General features: G+C 45.6%; 1 protein-coding gene across 1 annotated transcript in view; it reads left to right on the top strand.

Annotated features, from left to right (window-relative positions):
• Window positions 1-18,428, top strand: part of LEMD2 (LEM domain nuclear envelope protein 2) — a 592,375-nt gene that overhangs the window by 175,869 nt on the left and 398,078 nt on the right. The window lies entirely within an intron of this gene.

The raw sequence follows: 18,428 nt of genomic DNA on the forward strand, positions 1-18,428 counted from the left end.
GGTAGGTACAAAACTGTACTTTGTGGGGATAGTGAATCATGAAGTGCAATGGATTAGCAACGAGGAAGTAAGGATAGCTATGAAGAGGATGAAGAATGGAAAGGCTGTTGGTCCAGATGACATTCCTGTGGAAGCATGGAGGTGTTTAGATGAAATGGCAGTGAGTTTGTAACTAGATTGTTTAATGAAATCTTGGAAAGTGAGAGGATGCCTGAGGAATGGATAAAGTGTTTTGGTACCGATTTTTAAGAATAAGGGTGATATGCAGAGCTGTAGAAACTACAGAGGGGATTAACTTGATCAGTCACAGCATGAAGTTATGGGAAGGAGTAGTGGAAGCTAGGTTAAGAAGGGAGGTGATGATTAGTGATCAGCAGTATGGTTTCATGCCAGTAAAGAGCACTACAGATGCGATGTTTGCTCTGAGAGTGTTGATGGAGAAGTACAGAGAAGGTCAGAAGGAGTTGCATTGTGTCTTTGTGGACTTAGAGAAAGCATATGACAGGGTGCCTAGAGAGGAGTTGTGGAATTGTATGAGGAAGTCAGGAGTGTCAGAGAAGTATGTAAGAGTGGTACAGGGTATGTACGAGGGTAGTGTGACAGCAGTGAGGTTTGCGGTGGGAGTGACGGATGCGTTTAAGGTGGAGGTGGGATTACATCAAGGATCAGCTCTGAGCCCTTTCTTATTTTCAGTGGTGATGGACAGGTTGACAGACAAGATCAGACAGGAGTCCCCGTGGACTATGATGTTTGCAAATGACATTGTGATCTGTAATGAGAGTAGGGAACAGGTGGAGGAGACCCTGGAGAGATGGAGATATGCTCTAGAGAGAAGAGGAATGAAGGTCAGCAGGACTAAGACAGAATATATGTGTGTGAATGAGAGGGGGGATAGAAGAATGGTGAGGATGCAGGGAGTAGAGGTGGCGAAGGTGGATGAGTTTAAATACTTGGTATCAACAGTTCAGAGTAATGGTGAGTGTGGAAGAGAGTACAGGCAGGATGGAGGGGGTGGAGAAGTGTCAGGAGTGATTTGTGACAGATGAGTGCCAGTAAGAGTGAAAGGGAAGGTCTACAGGAGGGTAGTGAGACCCGCTATGCTATATGGGTTGGAGACAGTGGCGTTGACAAAAAGGCAGGAGTCAGAGCTGGACTTGGCAGAGTTAAAGATGTTACTATTTGCACTGGGTGTGACGAGGGTGAACAGGATTAGGAATAAGTATATTAGAGGGTCAGCCCAGGTTGGAAGGTTTGGAGACAAAGCCAGAGAGGCAAGATTGCGTTGGTTTGTACTTGTGCTGAGGAGGGATGCAGAGTATATTGGGAAAAAGATGCTAAGGATGAAGCTATCGGGTAACAGGAAAAGAGGAAGGCCTAAGATGAGGTTTATGGATGTGGTAAGAGAGGACATGCGGTTGGTGTGACAGAGCAAGATGCAAAGGACAGGAAGAAATGGAAACAGATGATCCGCTGTGGCGACCCCTAACAGGAACAGCCGAAAGAAGAAGCAGCATCAAAGATTCAGTGTTTTAAAAAATATTTTTTGTATCAGCAGTTCTTAACTCCTCTTCTAAAAATAACATACGTGTTTCGCTTCCTTTTTTTTTTTCAAATGGTTCATAGGAATTTAAAGGCACTTGTGTCTTGTAACCAATTACGCCCTGCCAGTACCCACCCTTTGGCCATATCACCTTTCTCTAAGAGGACTGGGCTAGTCAAATCTGGAATGAATTTTGAGTACCCTTCCATAAAAGGAGGTCTTTTTAGAAAAATGGGGGGCCACAACAGACCCCGGGAACTACCGCCCCATTAGCCTGACGAGCCTGGTCTGGAAGGCCATGGAACGTATCATCATGGAACTCATAAAAAAGACATTGGAGATCTCCAAACTCTGGACCCCACACAGTTCAGGTTTGTAAAAGGCAGATAATGTCTCCTAAACCTGATAGACTTTGAAGCAGTCACCGAAGCCATAGATGAGGGTAAGGTAGTTCACACAGATCTACCTTCTAGATCTCGCCAAGGCGTTCAACACCATTCCCCACTCTGGAATTATAGATAAACTCACTAAACTAGGTATAAATCCCTATGTCACAAGATGGGTTGCCAGCTGGCTTACTGACAGAACCCACACTGTGAAAGTAGCAGACTCCAAATCAGACTTCAGACCCAGTGACAAGTGGAGCACCACAGGGTTCAGTCTTGGGTCCTCTCCTGTTTGGTATCTACTTCTCTGAAGTACAGGCTAACACAAAAGGTCTTTGGCTAACTAAATTCGCAGATGACTGCAAACTAGGAGCCATAATCGAAACTCCTAACGATGTGGACATCCGAGACAGATGCCTGGTGTCAAAGCCATGGTCTCAAGCTCAATGCCAAAAAGTGCGTTGTCATCCCCTTTGATAAAAACTCTGTATCCATGAACTACCACATAGGCAGTAGTCTACTTAACACCGAAAGTGTGATGAGACCTTGGGACACAGGCGGACAGTAGTCTTTCCTTTGATAATCACATCACCACAGTGGTCAGGAAATCCTTCTACGTGGCACACCTCATCACAAAAGGTTTCTCATCCAGAAAAAAAAAGAGGTCATTATTCCCCTCTACTCATCACTCATTAGACCCATTATAGAGTACAATGCCCCTTTTGGTATGTACCTCACAAGACATCTACAACAACTGGAAAGGCCGCAGAAATACCTCACAAAGAGGATTACTGGCATCAAACAGATGCCCTACGCAGACCGTCTAAAAAAAACTCCAGCTTTACTCCATCGCATATCGTCTACTCATAGGCAATCTCTGCCTAACATACAAAGCTATGTCAAACCCAGAGCTGTTGGACATGCTCCACTTAAAGAAATCCCAATCCCTTCGAGCTGCACGCTCTATTTACCTAAACCTTGTCACCAAAATAAACAGAACATGCGGGAGGGATAGATTCCTGCCCCAGAGACTTCCCATACTCTGGAACAGACTATCTATCTATGTCAAACAGAGCTCCTCATTAGCACTCTTCAAGAAAAATCTTGATGATTGGATGGGTAATAGGAAATTCACCCTGGGGATCAATTCTGTGGTTCTGCTTGACTGGGGCACAGGAAAATAATTTTCTTGGGTGGCAAAAGCCAGGGGGTACCTTTTTGTCTAGGCTTGTGTGGGCCCTAGGGCCAGTATCCTAGTGCCTACCTATGAACCTATATGTCATCCTGCTTAATCTGCAGGGGCAGTCTTTTCCATTTGTGAGGTAAGCATTGTGTGATGAATCTGGCTGTCAGTCAGATTTTTTTTTATCTGCTGGTGAAGATTTAGGTCGCAGTTGTGTTGCTTGTGGAACTATTAGACTTGTGAAGCTACATGCGATCCAGGATACCACAGATAGATACATGCGATCCAGGATACCAGGGATTGGATACCAGGGATAGATGCATGAGATCCAGGATACCGGGGATAGATGCATGCGATCCAGGATACCAGAGATTGGATACCAGGGATAGATGCATGCGATCCAGGATGACAGGGATAGATGCATGCTTTCCAGGATACCAGGGATAATATTTTAGCAGTGTGGAACAGTAGTCTGGTCTTTTCCACATGCCTACTATTGAAAGCTGACTTTGTCACGATGTTCATGTTTCACTGTTGCAGTCATTGCACTTGGGTTATCCTGCTGGCAGGCGACCCGTAGTCGGCCTGAGTTCCAAAGTCTTAGTCCGGTGTCGGTTGCTGTCGCCTCTTCCCTGACGTCAGTGCGCCAGGGGTATAAAAGCTGCAACCGATGCCATTTTCTTCAGTCTTTCTTGCCGCGCGGTACCCGAAGCATAAGCAATTCGCAAGTGCCGGTCAGCCGACTCCTGAGATTTTCAAAATTGATTTTCAGAACCAAAGTCTTCAGTAAAGCTAAGTACCCCGTTGGGGAAACTTTTTCTTGCTCCAGACCGATGTCAGTAAAAGTTAATAATTGTATTTCTTGTGTGAAGCAAATACCTCATAAGAACTTCCACTCTTACTGCATTCCTTGCCTAGGCCCTGACCATGACATCACTAGTTGTCGGTTTTGTGCTAGATTTAATAAACACACTATTAAACTTCGGTTTGATTTTGCTTTACACTATTTTGGACGAAGATTTAATTACATAATGCCGTCGGAACAACTGACGACCGGAATGTATAAAAAATGCAAAGACAAAGAAAAAGACAGGCATCCGAGGTCCAAAACCGACGATGAAGCCTCTTCTAGGCCAGTCGCTGGTTCGCTGGTTCTCAGTGAGGCACTTTTGCAGCCCCTGAAACCCGCTACCTCAGAGCCACAGGCCGCAACCGACAGCCACGTGGAGACACCGAGGCCTGTGGAAACTCAAGGTATTGGGCCTATGGAAAATATACCTTCAGATGAGTCCGGAGCCTCTGAGCAGGCACCGGCTTCTGAGGGTGTGTTCAGACCTTCACAGCTTACAATTAAAGCTATTACAGCAGCAAAGGCAAAGTCAAAAACACCATTAAAGACAAAGAAACAAGTGCAGCATTCTCCAGAACAGTCATCCATGCCTAAAAAACAGATGCTTAAAATGGCCGAAGACCTTATTACTTTAATCAGGGGCTCCCATCCCCCTCCTGACAAAAGGCCTAGGCAAGACACTGATTATGATTCCTCTGATCAGGTTTCCATTTCTTCTGATTCTTCCTCTGAGCAGGGCTATTCTCTCTCCCCCTATGAGGACTCTGATGCTGAAGAGTCCATTCCTTCAGCCTCACCGCCTGAAGATTACTCTTGGGGAAACCTTGCACACCATGAGGGAACATTTCCATTGGGAGAGCCAGGATTACTCTGAATCCAAGAAAGGGCTCAGAGATTTCCTTCTATTGCCTCAGCAGAAGCCCTTGGCTATCCCCCCTGTACTTGATATTGTTGCTGATGTTTTTTCTGAATCTAGTCTGTCTCCAGATTCTTTACCCCCTGCACCAGTAAAGCCAGACAGATACTACAGTGTCCCTGACTCTCATAAATTTCTTTACAAAAACCCCACTGCGGACCCAGAAACTATTTCTCAGGGTCCAAAAGGGGTTAAAGCTTCCGCTGCCAAAAATCTTGTGCCCTCAGATAGGGATTCCAGAGCTCTGGACAGATGAGGGAAAAAAGTTTACACTTCTGCTACTTTAGCTGTAAGAGCTTTAAACTGTCAGTTTCACATGCTTAAATACCAGCAGTTTATCATGTCATTGTTAAAGCAGAAGATGGTTACAAATGCAGAAGGTCCTGATTGTAAAGAAATGCAGGATTTATTGCATGCAGTTGAACAAGTGGGAAAGCGTACTCTGCAATGTGGTTTTGATTCATTAGAGGCTTCTTGTAGAGCCGCAGTTACAGGCTCAGTTATTCGAAGACATGCTTGGTTAAAAGAACAAAGTTTACCTGTTAAAATGAAATTATTGGATGCTCCACTTCAGCATGATGCTTTGTTTGGTGTTGAGGCAGAAGAGGTTTAAAGAAAATGGAGGATAAAGCAAAGTCAGTGCAAACTGTGAAAGATTTCTTACAGGTATAGCCACCTAGATTTAGCAGAAACTGGCCTTCAAAAAATTGGTCCTTTCCCATGTCAGACAGGCCACAAAGGGGCAGATACAGACGCCCAAGAGGCAGATCTCAGCCCCAAGGCTCCTACAGACCTAAACAATGGGGTTCTTCAGCCCCCGAAGGGAGAGAAGACAAATCACAACCTTAAAGGAAACAGTCACCATGACTTCCTCTGCAAATGCCAAGCACTTACCAGTTGACAGCACCCCTAGGGGGAAAGCTAGCACTTTTCTCAAAAAATTGGCACATGATCACCCAAGACCAATGGGTGTTGAATATAGTTTCTCAAGGGTACAGGTTCCACTTCCACACGCTTCCAAAAAGGTATGCCAAACCTGCCTCAAAACCAATGGGCAGAGGCACAAAGACAGATTGCAGCTCTTATGGATGTTCATCGTGCATACAGCTGCAGTCATAATAGATGGGTTATCCTGCCGTCAGGCGGGTCCTCGGTCGGCCGAATTCCAAAGTCTAGGTCCGGCATCAGTTGTCATCGCTTCTTCCCCGACGTCAGTGCGGCAGGGGTATAAAAGAGCCAGCCGACGCCATCTTCTTCAGTCTTTCTTGCCGAGCGGTGCCCGAAGCAGTTCGCAAGTGCCGGTCGGCCAGCTCCTGAGATTTACGATAATATTTCAGCCGAAGTCTTCTTGAAAGCTAAGTACCCCGTTGGGGAAACTTTTCTTGCCTCAGACCGATGTCAGACAAAGTTAATAATTGCATTTCATGTGGGAAGCAAATACCGCATAAGGATTTCCATTCTTTCTGTATTCCTTGCTTAGGCCCAGACCACGACGTCTCGGCCTGCCGTTTTTGTGCTAGATTCAAGAAACGCACTATTAAGCGTCGGACGGAGTTCGCCCACCACTATTTTGGTAAAAAATGTAATTATATTATGTCGTCGGATACTCCGACTCCAGTTTTGAGTAAGACGCAAAGATAAGGGCTGACATATGAGGTCCACAACTTCTCCTGACACCACGCTAAGGCCGACTACCGGTTCTCTGGTTCTCAGCGAGGCGCCTACGCAGCCCCTGAGTACCGATGACACTTCATTACCGGTGTCTTCTGTGCCCGAGGTCGCAGGCTTCTCGGCCCCCATTCCGACTACAGATACCGACGCCACTCTTGGCCTGCCATTTCTCAAGGTGTCTTCAGGCCTTCCTCCTTCTCCATTAAGGCTTTCACAAAATCTAAAGCAGCCATGAAAACTAAAAAAACAAGGAGCACAGACCCCCTCTCAAGGCGCCATGCCTAAAAAACAGATGCTCAAAATGGCTGAGGATTTGATTACTCTTATCAGGGGTTCTCAACCCCCCTCTGACAAAAGGCCCAGATTGGAGGAAGACTACCCTTCCTCAGATCAAGCCTCTATTACCTCAGAACATTCTGAGACCAGGAATATACATATTCTCCTTTTGAAGACTCTGATGCAGAGGAGTCTGTCCCCTCGGTCTCCCCCCCTGAGGACTATTCTTTTGGGGAAACCCTACATACCTTGAGGGAACACTTTCACTGGGAAGGCCAAGATTACTCAGATTCCAAGAAAAGGCTCAGGGATTTTCTCTTGCTCCCCCAGCACAGGCCTCTGGCTATCCCTCCTGTCTTAGATATTTTAGATGATGTGTACACAGAAGCCAGCCTCAACCCAGATTCTTTACCTCCAGCTCCTGTTAAACCTGACAGGTTCCTGATACACACCAGTTCCTATACAAAAGCCATACTGCTGACCCAGAAACTATTTCACAGGGTCCCAAGGGAATTAAGGCCTCTACTGCTAAAAACCCGTTACCTTCAGAGAGAGATTCCAGAGCTTTAGAAAGGTGGGGGGAAAAGGTGTATACCTCGACCACTTTAACCATGAGGGCATTAAACTGTCAGTTCCATATGTTAAAGTATCAACAGTTTTTGTTATCTCAGTTGAAAAGCAAAATGACACAACCTGAGCAACCAGATGTAAAGGAGTTGCAGGATTTGTTGCATTGTGCAGAGCAAGTGGGTAAACATACCTTGCAGTGTGGTTTTGATGCTTTAGAGGCCTCGTGTAGAGCTGCTGTTACAGGGTCTGTCATACATAGACATGCTTGGCTCAAAGAGCAAACCTTACCAGATCATGTCAAAGCTAAATTACTAGATGCACCTCTTCAAAAAGACATATTGTTTGGTGTTAAAGCTGAGGCGGTACAAAAGAAAATGGAGGAAAAGGCAAGATCAATGCAAACAGTGAAAGATTTCCTGCAGGTACAACCTCCACGTTTCAACAGAAACTGGCCTTCAAAAAATTGGTCCTTTCCAGCCACAGACAGACCTCAAAGAGGCAGATACAGGCGCCCGAGGGGTAGAGGACAATCACAAGGATCATTCAGAGCCAGACAATGGCAAGCACCAACCCCAAGGGGTGGAGAAGATAGATCACAGTCATTCAGAGAGCAAACACAATGACTTTCCCCTTTGCCTGCCAAGCAAAGCTTTAATGGCAGCACCTTTAGGCGGAAAACTGGCATTATTCTCAAAAAATTGACATATCGTCACAAAAGACAAATGGATCCTGGACATCATAGACAGAGGCTACAGATTCCACTTTCACACCCTTCCAAAAATGAGAGGCATGCCAAACTTGCCACAAAATCAAAGGGCAGAGGCACAAAAACAAATTTCAGCTCTCATGGACATGAAAGCTATTCAAGAGGTACCTGCAAAAGAACAAGGTCAAGGTTTTTATTCCAGACTATTCCTGGTACCAAGGAAGGACAAAGATTGGAGACCTATTTTAGACCTATCCATCCTAAACACATATTTACACGTACCAAAATTCAAGATGCTCACATTACAGCAGCTTCTTCCCATGCTGGGCAAGAAGTCTTGGCTGGTAACATTGGACCTCAAGGAGGCATACCTACATGTCCCTATCAGACAAGATTGCAGAAGATACTTCAGATTTCTTGCAGGTTCAACCCATTATCAATTCTCTGCATTGCCCTTTGGCTTAACTACTGCGCCCAGAGTGTTTACGAAATGCCTGGCATCAGTAATTGCCTACTGCAGACTTCAAGGGATACAAATATACCCATATCTGGACGACTGCCTGATCCAAGCGGACAGCAAGCACATACTTCTGAAACACCTGGCGTTTGTAATAAAACTGTTGAACTTTCTAGGATACAGTCAACAAAAAGAAATCAAAACTAATACCCTCTCAAACAATAATTTTCCTGGGTGCCAGCTTGAATACAAACACCCAGATGGCCTACCTCACGCCAGACAAACAAGGGCAACTATCTCAATACTTCAGCAAAATGGCAACCTTTACCAGGCTGACTGCAAGGAAAGTCCTGCAGGCTCTGGGATTCATGGCATCTTGCATCCTGCTGATCCCATGTGCAAAGCTGCATATGAGGAAGCTTCAATGGTGCCTAAAAAAACTTATGGTCTCAACACAGCCACAGTTTGGAAACAATTATACCACTCATTCCATGTCTTCAAAAGGAATTTCTGTGGTGGGCTCAAGCATGCCAAAGAAACTTAGGTCTCCCCTTCTGCATACCTCAAGCAAATCAAATCATCACAACGGATGCCTCGGACTACGCCTGGGGGGCGCACATGACAGATCAGTGCATTCAGGGAAAATGGTCCCAAAAAGAGAAGCACCTACACATCAACCAAAAGGAAATGCTAGCAGTGCAAAATGCTATTATGGCCTTCAAAGACCTACTGCATCCAGGCCAACTATTGATAAGGACAGACAACACCACAGTGATGTGGTACGTAAACAAACAGGGGGGAACTCATTCATACCCCCTGTGCAGACTAGCCATGTCCCTTTGGAACACAGCTCTGGAATTGCAAATTCAACTTCAGGCACATTTCCTGCCAGGGAAGGAAAACACACTGGCAGACAGCCTCAGCAGAAATATGACCGATCCACACGAATGGAAGTTGCATCCTCAAGTTTTCGCAAAGATAACTCCGGCATGGGGACAGCCAGACATAGATCTCTTTGCTACCCACAGAAATTACCAACTGAAAAAATTTTGCTCAAGGACCTATCATCCGCAGGCCTGGAAAGTGGACGCACTTTCTTTCAATTGGACAACATTGACAGTCTATGCCTTTCCACCTCTCCCTCTGCTGCCCAAAGTTCTATTAAAAGCCGGAGCAGAGAGGCCAAAAATGATTCTCATTGCTCCAGACTGGCCAAGACAACACTGGTATCCACTCTTGAAGAGCCTGACGCATTCCCCACCATGGATCCTGCCTCTAGTGCCTCTTCTGTTGTCCCAGCACAACTTCAAAACTCACAGCCAGCTCAAAACCCTCAATCTAGCCGCATGGAGAATCCCTTGATTTCCCAACAGACCCTCCTTTCCAAGGAGGTGCAGGATGTCATCTTGGAGGCCAGAAGACCTTCTACTAGAAAAGCCTACTCCGCCAAATGGAAACGGTTTTGTGCCTGGAATCAGAAAAAGGGCCAGAATCCTTGGGTAATAAATTTACCTCAAATATTACAGTACCTAGCTGAGATGTTAAACAGTGGACTTTCCTTCTCCTCCATCAAAATCCATGCTTCAGCCATTTCTGCACAATACAACACAGATCCTCCTTTATTCTCTCATCCTCTCTTAAGACAGTTCCTCAGAGGGGCTAAGAATATAAAACCCCACAGGAAACCACCAGTCCCTGCTTGGGACCTCAACTTCATATTGGAAAAACTGACCCTGCCTCCATTTGAGCCAGCTGCTTCAACAGAACTACAATATTTGTCATGGAAAACAGCCTTCCTTCTGGCTATCACCTCAGCACGCAGGGTTTCGGAACTACAGGCCCTCATGGCTGTGCAACCTTTCATCATTTTCCATCAGGACAGAGTTTCCTTACGAACCAATCCTTCCTTTATGCCAAAGGTAGTATCCAGTGTAGCCTTGAATCAGACTATCCACTTACCTACCTTTTACCCTAACCCACAAAATAAAGGGGAAAGAGTACTACATTCCTTGGACATTCACAGACAACTTCATTATTATTTGGACAGGACAAAGCCATTCAGGAAATCCGAGCAACTGTTTGTGTCCTATGCTACAGGTGCTCAAGGAAAGGCTATCTCCAAACAGACAATCTCAAAATGGATAGCCCACTGCATACACTTTTGTTACTCATTTCATGGAAAAACTGTGCCTTCAAGCATCAGATCCCACTCCACAAGGGCCACAGCAACCTCTGCAGCTTTCCTCAGGGGGGTTCCTACCAAGGACATTTTGGAAGCAGCCACTTGGAGTTCAGTGCACACTTTCTCCAAACACTATCACCTTCCACTTTACTCTAAATCTAGAGTGGGCTTTGCCACAGCAGTCTTGCAGGGCATCCTTGCTCCTCCTAGTTCCACTTAGTGCCTGCCACCCCTATTTAGCTTTGGGATTCTACCCATCTGTTATGACTGCAGCTGTATGCACGATGAACATAGTACAGTTTTGTACCTACCATAAATGTAGATGTTCGAGTGCTAATACAGCTGCAGTCCAGGTTTCCCTCCCACCATCCCCTCTTAGGACAGGCCTTATGACAAACACCTTCTCATACAACCTGATTGGGGTATTCTTTTATGGTGTATTTGCTTGCAAACTACTGTTTTTTTGATTATTCTATATTGCATTATTACATAAGTTTATGTTTTGCCTTCCTTCTGGGGGCACCTGACATCTGGGGCAAGAAAAGCTGAAGATGGCGTCGGCAGGCTCTTTTATACCCCTGCCGCACTGACGTTCGGGAAGAAGCAACGACAACCGACGCCGGACCTAGACTTTGGAATTCGGCCGACCGAGGACCCGCCTGATGGCAGGATAACCCATCTGTTATGACTGCAGCTGTATTCGCACTCGAACATCTACATTTATGGTAGGTACAAAACTGTACTATATGGTAGCTATTCAGAATGTCCCACAAGAAGAACAGGGCCAAGGATTTTACTCACAACTTTTCCTAGTATCCAGAAAGGACAAAGCATGGAGACCAATACTGGACCTGTCCCCAGAAAGGACAAAGCATGGAGACCAATACTGGACCTGTCAATCCTAAATACTTTCCTGGATGTTCCAAAATTCAAAATGTTAACACTACAACAACTCTCGCCTATGCTGGGCAAAGAGGCTTGGCTAGTTACTTTGGATCTCAAGGAGGCATACCTGCACGTCCCAATCAGACAATCGTGCAGAAGATACCTCAGATTTATAGCCGGTTGAATGCATTACCAATTCTCTGCACTGCCCTTATCTACTGCGCCCAGGGTCTTCACAAAATGCCTGGCACCAGTAATTGCATTTTGCAGGCAAAAAGGAATTCAAATATATCCCTACTTGGACGACTGCCTTATTCAAGCAGAGAGCAAGGACATTCTTCTAAAGCACCTGGAGTTTGTAAAAAGATTACTAATTTGCCTAGGGTACACAGTAAATGAAAATAAATCAAAACTAGTGCCCTCTCAAGAGATAATATTCCTGGGTGCAAGCTTGAATACAACTACCCAGATGGCTTATCTCACACCAGACAAACAAAAGCAACTGACTCAGTACTTTCAAATGATGGCAACAAAGACCCAGCTCCCTGCAAGAAAAATTCTGCAGGCCCTGGGATTCATGGCATCTTGCATTCTACTAACTCCATATGCCAAACTGCATATGAGGAAACTACAATGGTATCTGAAAAGTGTTTGGACTCAGCATTGTCACAGCCTAGAGACAATCATAACCGTAATTCCCTGCCTACAAAAGGAGTTTCGATGGTGGTCACAGACCTGTCACCACAACAAGGGACAGCCTTTCACCTTACCTACAGCCAGGCAGACATTAACAACGGATGCATCGGATTACGCCTGGGGAGCACATATGGCAGGAAAATGTATTCGGGGCACGTGGCCCAAGGAACATCTGCATCTTCACATCAATCAAAAAGAGATGCTAGCTGTACAAAATGCCCTGACAGCCTTCAAGGACCTTATACATCCAGGACAATTAATAGACAGACAATACCACAGTTATGTGGTACATAAACAAACAAGGGGGCACACATTCCTACCCCCTATGCAGACAAGCCATGACTTTGTGGAACACAGCACTGACTTACCAGGTACATCTGCAAGCTCAATTCCTGCCAGGAGCAGAAAATACACTGGCAGACGAACTAAGCAGAAATCTCGTGGATCCTCCTGAATGGAAGCTAAATCCACAAGTGTTCAACATGATAACAAGGGAATGGGGACGCCCAGACATAGATCTATTTGCCTCCCCTCACAATTGCCAATTACAGAAATTTTGCACAAGGACTTATCACTCTCAAGCATGGATAGTGGATGCTCTATCTTTCAGCTGGAAAAATCTGACAGTCTATGCCTTCCCTCCGATGCCTCTTCTCACCAAGGTGCTTCTAAAAGTCAGACGAGAGGCCAAAAATGATCTTGATTGCACCAGACTGGCCACGCCAGCACTGGTACCCAATCCTGAAGATTTTGTCCCAAGGCCCGCCTTGGCCTCTTCCTCAAATCCCTCATCTTCTGACACAGCAAAACAATCAGATTCTGCACAGTCAACTCAGAACCTTAAACCTGGCAGCATGACAGATAATGTAGCCGCTCAGACTGCATCTCTTTCTAAAGCTGTTATGGATGTAATTTTGGAAGCCAGGAGACCCAGCACTAGGAAATCTTAAGCGGAAAAATGGAAGAGATTCTGTGCTTGAAACCAGGCACAAGGGCTCGACCCACTGGTCCCTAATATGCCTCAGATTTTACAATACCTGACTGAGATGTTGGACAAAGGCCTATCTTTTTCTTCTATTAAAATCCATGCCCCTGCCATTTCAGCTCATTACAATACGGATCCTCCTATTTTTTCACATCCTCTACTACGACAGTACCTCAGAGGGGCAAAGAATATAAGACCCCCTAGGAGAGCACCAGTACCTACTTGGGACCTCAATTTTGTTTTAGAAAAACTAACTCTGCCTCCTTTTGAACCAGCCAGCACAGCTGATGTAAAATTCTTGTCCTGGAAAATTGGGCTCTGCTCCTAGCAATAACTTCAGCAAGAAGAATTTCAGAGTTACAGACATTGATGGCTGTGGAACCTTTCCTCATTTTTCACCAGGACAGGGTTTCTCTAAGGATGAACAAAACATTCATGCCAAAAGTGGTCTCCAATGTGGCCTTAAACCAAACTATTTATTTACCTACTTTCTACCCAAATCCACAGAATAAAGGGGAAAATCTTCTACACTCTTTGGATATTCACAGGCAGCTACGTTTTTACTTGGACAAAACAAAAGCTTTCAGAAAAACTGAGCAACTGTTTGTAGCATATGCTGCAGGATCACAAGGAAAACCTATTACAATGCAGACAGTCTCCAAATGGATAGGACACTGCATCCGCTTCTGTTATGCACAACATGGCAAATCTGTGCCTAAGGGCATCAGGCCTCACTCTACCAGAGCAGCAGCCACTTCAGCAGCTTTCCTCAGAGGGGTACCAACCAAAGACATTTTAGAAACTGCAACCTGGAGTTCAGTGCACACTTTTATCAAGCACTACCACCTACCTCTCTACTCCAAATCCAGAGCAGGCTTTGCCACTGCAGTTCTGCAGGGCTTGTTAGCCTCACCAAATCCAATCTAGACCCAGCCACCCTGCCTAAGCTTTGGGATTCTACCCAAGTGTAATGACTGCAACAGTGAAACATGATGAACATAGTACAGTTGTGTACCTACCATAAATGTAGATGTTCGAGTGTATTCACTGTTGCAGTCCTGGTTACCCACCCACCATCCCCCTCTTTGCTGGGACTATTCAGTACTTCTCAGCTCTTTACAACCTATGTGGTGTATTTGCTTTTAGAAGAAGGAAATGTTTTTTATTGATATATGCGTGGTTGTTTGGCATATTTTTGTCTTTACAGCCTTCATATCTGGGGGCACCTGACATCTGGGGCAAGAAAAACTGAAGAAAATGGCGTCAGTTGCAGCTTTTATACCCGTGGCGCACTAACGTCAGGGAAGAGGCGACAGCAACTGACACCAGACCAAGACTTTGGAACTTGGGCCGACTACGGGTCGCCTGCCAGCAGGATAACCCAAGTGTAATGACTGCAACAGTGAATACACTCCTACATTTATGGTAAGTACACAACTGTACTTTCTGATTAGTCCTCCGCCAGCAGTAATGCATCCTGCAGTGCTCATCTAAGGACATGCTTATTGGTGCCCTTTTCTCATGTAACAAACAGCAGTAGGACCCACTACAGCAATAAACTGACAAATCTGTGCCTAAGGGCAGAGTACGTTTGGCTTTCGCCACCCATTTTAAATTAATTTTGCTATGCCCTTTTTCAAGGTTAGTATACTGTGCCTCTGTCTAACAGTGACACAGAAGTGATACCCGGGGTAAACCTATGATGTCCTTCAAGGATGCATCTGCAGTCATAACAAATGGGTTGTCCTGTCGTCAGGCAGCCCTTCGGTCGGCCGGATTCCAAAGTCTGGGTCTGGCCTCGGCTGGTGTCACACTTCACCCGACGTCATCTCTGCTGGTCTTCGGGTATAAAGGCATCAGCCGACGCCATTTTCCTCAGTCTTTCTTGCCGTGTGGCGCCCGAAGCAGAAGCTGTTCGCAAGTGCCGGTCGGTCATTTCCAGAGATTACTACTACCGAATACTACTTCGAAGACTTCTAAAAAGCTAAGTACCCCGTTGGGGACTCTTTCTTGCCTCAGCCGATGTCAGAAAAAGTAAATAACTGTTTAACTTGTGGGAAACAAATACCTCATAAAGATTTCCACTCTTACTGCTTACCTTGTTTAGGCCCAGACCACGACGTAGCAGCCTGTTTAGCCTGTGCTTCCTTCAACCGACGAACGCTTAGGCGTCGGTCGGAGTTTGCTGAACAGTTTTTCGGCTCAGATTTTGCGTACATTATGCCGCCGGATCCTCCGACTTCTCAAATTGTTAAAAGCGCAAAGAAAGACCGACTCGCGGTCCGGTTTCGCCGAAACCACGGTTAAGCAAACATGAGTGACTCGGTTTCGGGCGAAACCGAGCAAACGGGTCAATCTTCAGCCGAATCCATGACTACTACCGAGGCTCCTGCTACCCTAGTTGAATCGGCCTCTGAAGTTTTGCCTACTAATGTGGTTCCTATAGAATTATCAGACACCATCCCTTTGGATGTCTCTACCCCAGCACGTGGTGCTGCTAGGCCTCCTGCAGCCATGTCTATTAAGGCCTTTGCCAGGGCTAAAGCAGCCAAAACTGCTAAATCAGTGCCTGTTAAGCCCCCTCACACAGGCCCAGTTCCAGTTCTCAAATGCTTACTCTGGCTGAGGATCTCATCTCTTTAATAAGGGGATCCCAATCTCACCCAGACAGGGCCTCTCAGCCTCCAGAAAAGAGACCTAGAGCAGAGCCCCCAGAGCCAGTGTCCTCAGATGATTCTTCTGATGATTCAGACATTACAGACCATCCAGAGGCTCCTTTTTCTACTTATGAAGATTCCAATGCTGAAGAATCTATTCCATCTGCCTCTCCACCAGAGGAATTTTCCTTTGGGGAAACCTTACATGCCATGAGAGAGCAATTCCAATGGCAGGGACAAGATTTCTCAGATTCAAGAAAAGGCTTAGGACCTTTCTACACTTACCGCAACATAGGCCCTTAGCTATACCTCCAGTTCTGCCTGTTGTGGATGATGCATTTAATGATGTTTGCACTGCTCCTGATACCTTACCTCCAGCCCCTGCCAAACCAGATAGGTTTTACAGGGTACCGGACACTCATCACCACCTATACAAGGCCCCACTTGCAGATCCTGAGACTATCTCCCAGGGACCTAAGGCAGTAGCCGACCTCAGCAAAAACCCTCTCCTTCTGAAAGGGAATCCAGGTCCTTAGAGAGATGGGGTAAAAAGTTTACACCTCTGCTACTCTCTCAGCTAGAGCTTTGAACTGTCAGTTTCATATGATCCAATACCAAGAGTTTATGCTTGATCAGTTAACTAAGAAACTGTCCTCTGATGACTCCTTAGATAAGAAATCTGTTTTAGAAATGGTGAATAACATTCAGCAGGTTAGTAACCATTCTTTAAAATGTGGCTATGATGCACTGGAGGCTTCATTTAGATCAGCCATGACTGGCACAGTTATAAGAAGGCATGCATGGTTGAAAGAACAGGTCTTGCCGGATCATGTTAAAGCAAAGCTGTTAGATGCTCCTATGGATAAGGCCAGTCTATTTGGTTCTCCTGCTCAGCAAGTAATGAAGAAAATGGAAGAGAAGGCAAAATCTGTACAAACAGTTAAAGATTTCTTACAGGTTCAGCCCCCAGGGTTTAGCAGGAACTGGCCTTCCAAAAATTGGTCCTTTCCAGACTCCTCTAAATCTCAGAGAGGCAGGAATAGACGTTCCAGAGGCAGAAATCAATCCAGAGGAGGTGCCTACAGCGGACGCCAGTGGCAAGGCAATAACCAGCGAGGCACAGACACAACCACTGCCACTGCAACAGGACAATCACAGTGACTTGGCTCTGACTCCGCCTACCAGGGAACAAATAGCAGCACCCTTAGGCGGAAAGTTAGCCTTATTTTCAAAAAATTGGCACTATATCACAAAAGACAAGTGGATTTTGCAGACTATAGACCAAGGCTACAGGTTTCACTTCCACACCTTACCAGTAAAAAGAGGAATGCCAAACCTACCTCCAAATCAGAAAACAGAAGCTCTAAAGCAGATAGCTCAATTAACAAAGATGAGAGCTGTGGAAAGAGTACCACCAACAGGAACAGGGCAAAGGATTCTACTCCAGACTCTTCCTAGTACTAAGAAAAGAGAAAAGTTGGAGACCTATTCTCGACCTGTCCGCCTTAAACACATTCATCATTGTCCCAAAATTCAAAATGCTGACCCTACAGCAACTTCTTCCCATGCTGGGCAAGGAGTGTTGGCTGGTAACTCTAGATCTCAAGGAGGCATACCTGCACTTCCCCATACGACCAAATTGCAGAAGATACCTCAGATTTCTTGCAGGATCAGAGCATTATCAATTCTCAGCATTGCCCTTTGGCTTATCTACTGCCCAGAGTATTCACAAAATGCCTGGCATCAGTAATCGCTCATTGCAGGCTACAGGGAATCCAAATTTATCCATACCTGGACGACTGCCTGATACAAGCGGACAACAAAAGCAAGCTGACAAAAGACTTACAAAGAGTCATTTGCTTACTACAAGCCCTGGGATACACAGTCAATTTAAAAAAGTCAAGACTAATACCATCCCAAACCAAAACATTCTTGGGTGCAGAATTGGACACAGTAAAACAGATGGCATTCCTAACTGCAGAAAACAAGAACAACTCCCTCATTACTTCTTGGCATTAACAAAGCAGAACAAACTAACAGCAAGGAAAGTACTGCAGGCCTTGGGCTTCATGGCATCATGCATAATCCTGGTCCCCATGCCAGATTGCATATGAGAAAACTACAGTGGTACCTAAAGAATTTATGGTCTCAACACAGGCACAGCTTAGAAACCGAAATACCACTAATCCCATGCCTGAAACAAGAGTTCCTATGGTGGGCTCAAGCATGCCAGTCAAACCCAGGCTTGCCCTTCCACAACTTTCAAGCAAGCCAAACCATCACAACGGACACCTCAGACCTAGGTTGGGGGGCCCACATGCTGGACAAATGCATACGAGGATTATGGACCCCAGATCAACTGCACCTGCACATAAATCAAAAAGAAATGCTGGCAGTAAAACTAGCAATCCAGAATTTCAGACCATTCCTCAAAGAAGGCCATTTGATGATAAGGACAGACAACACCA

The sequence above is a fragment of the Protopterus annectens genome, chromosome 7.part0 (genome assembly GCF_019279795.1).
Source record: "Protopterus annectens isolate FY-2018-M chromosome 7.part0, PAN1.0, whole genome shotgun sequence".
Classification (NCBI taxonomy): Eukaryota; Metazoa; Chordata; order Ceratodontiformes; family Protopteridae; genus Protopterus; species Protopterus annectens.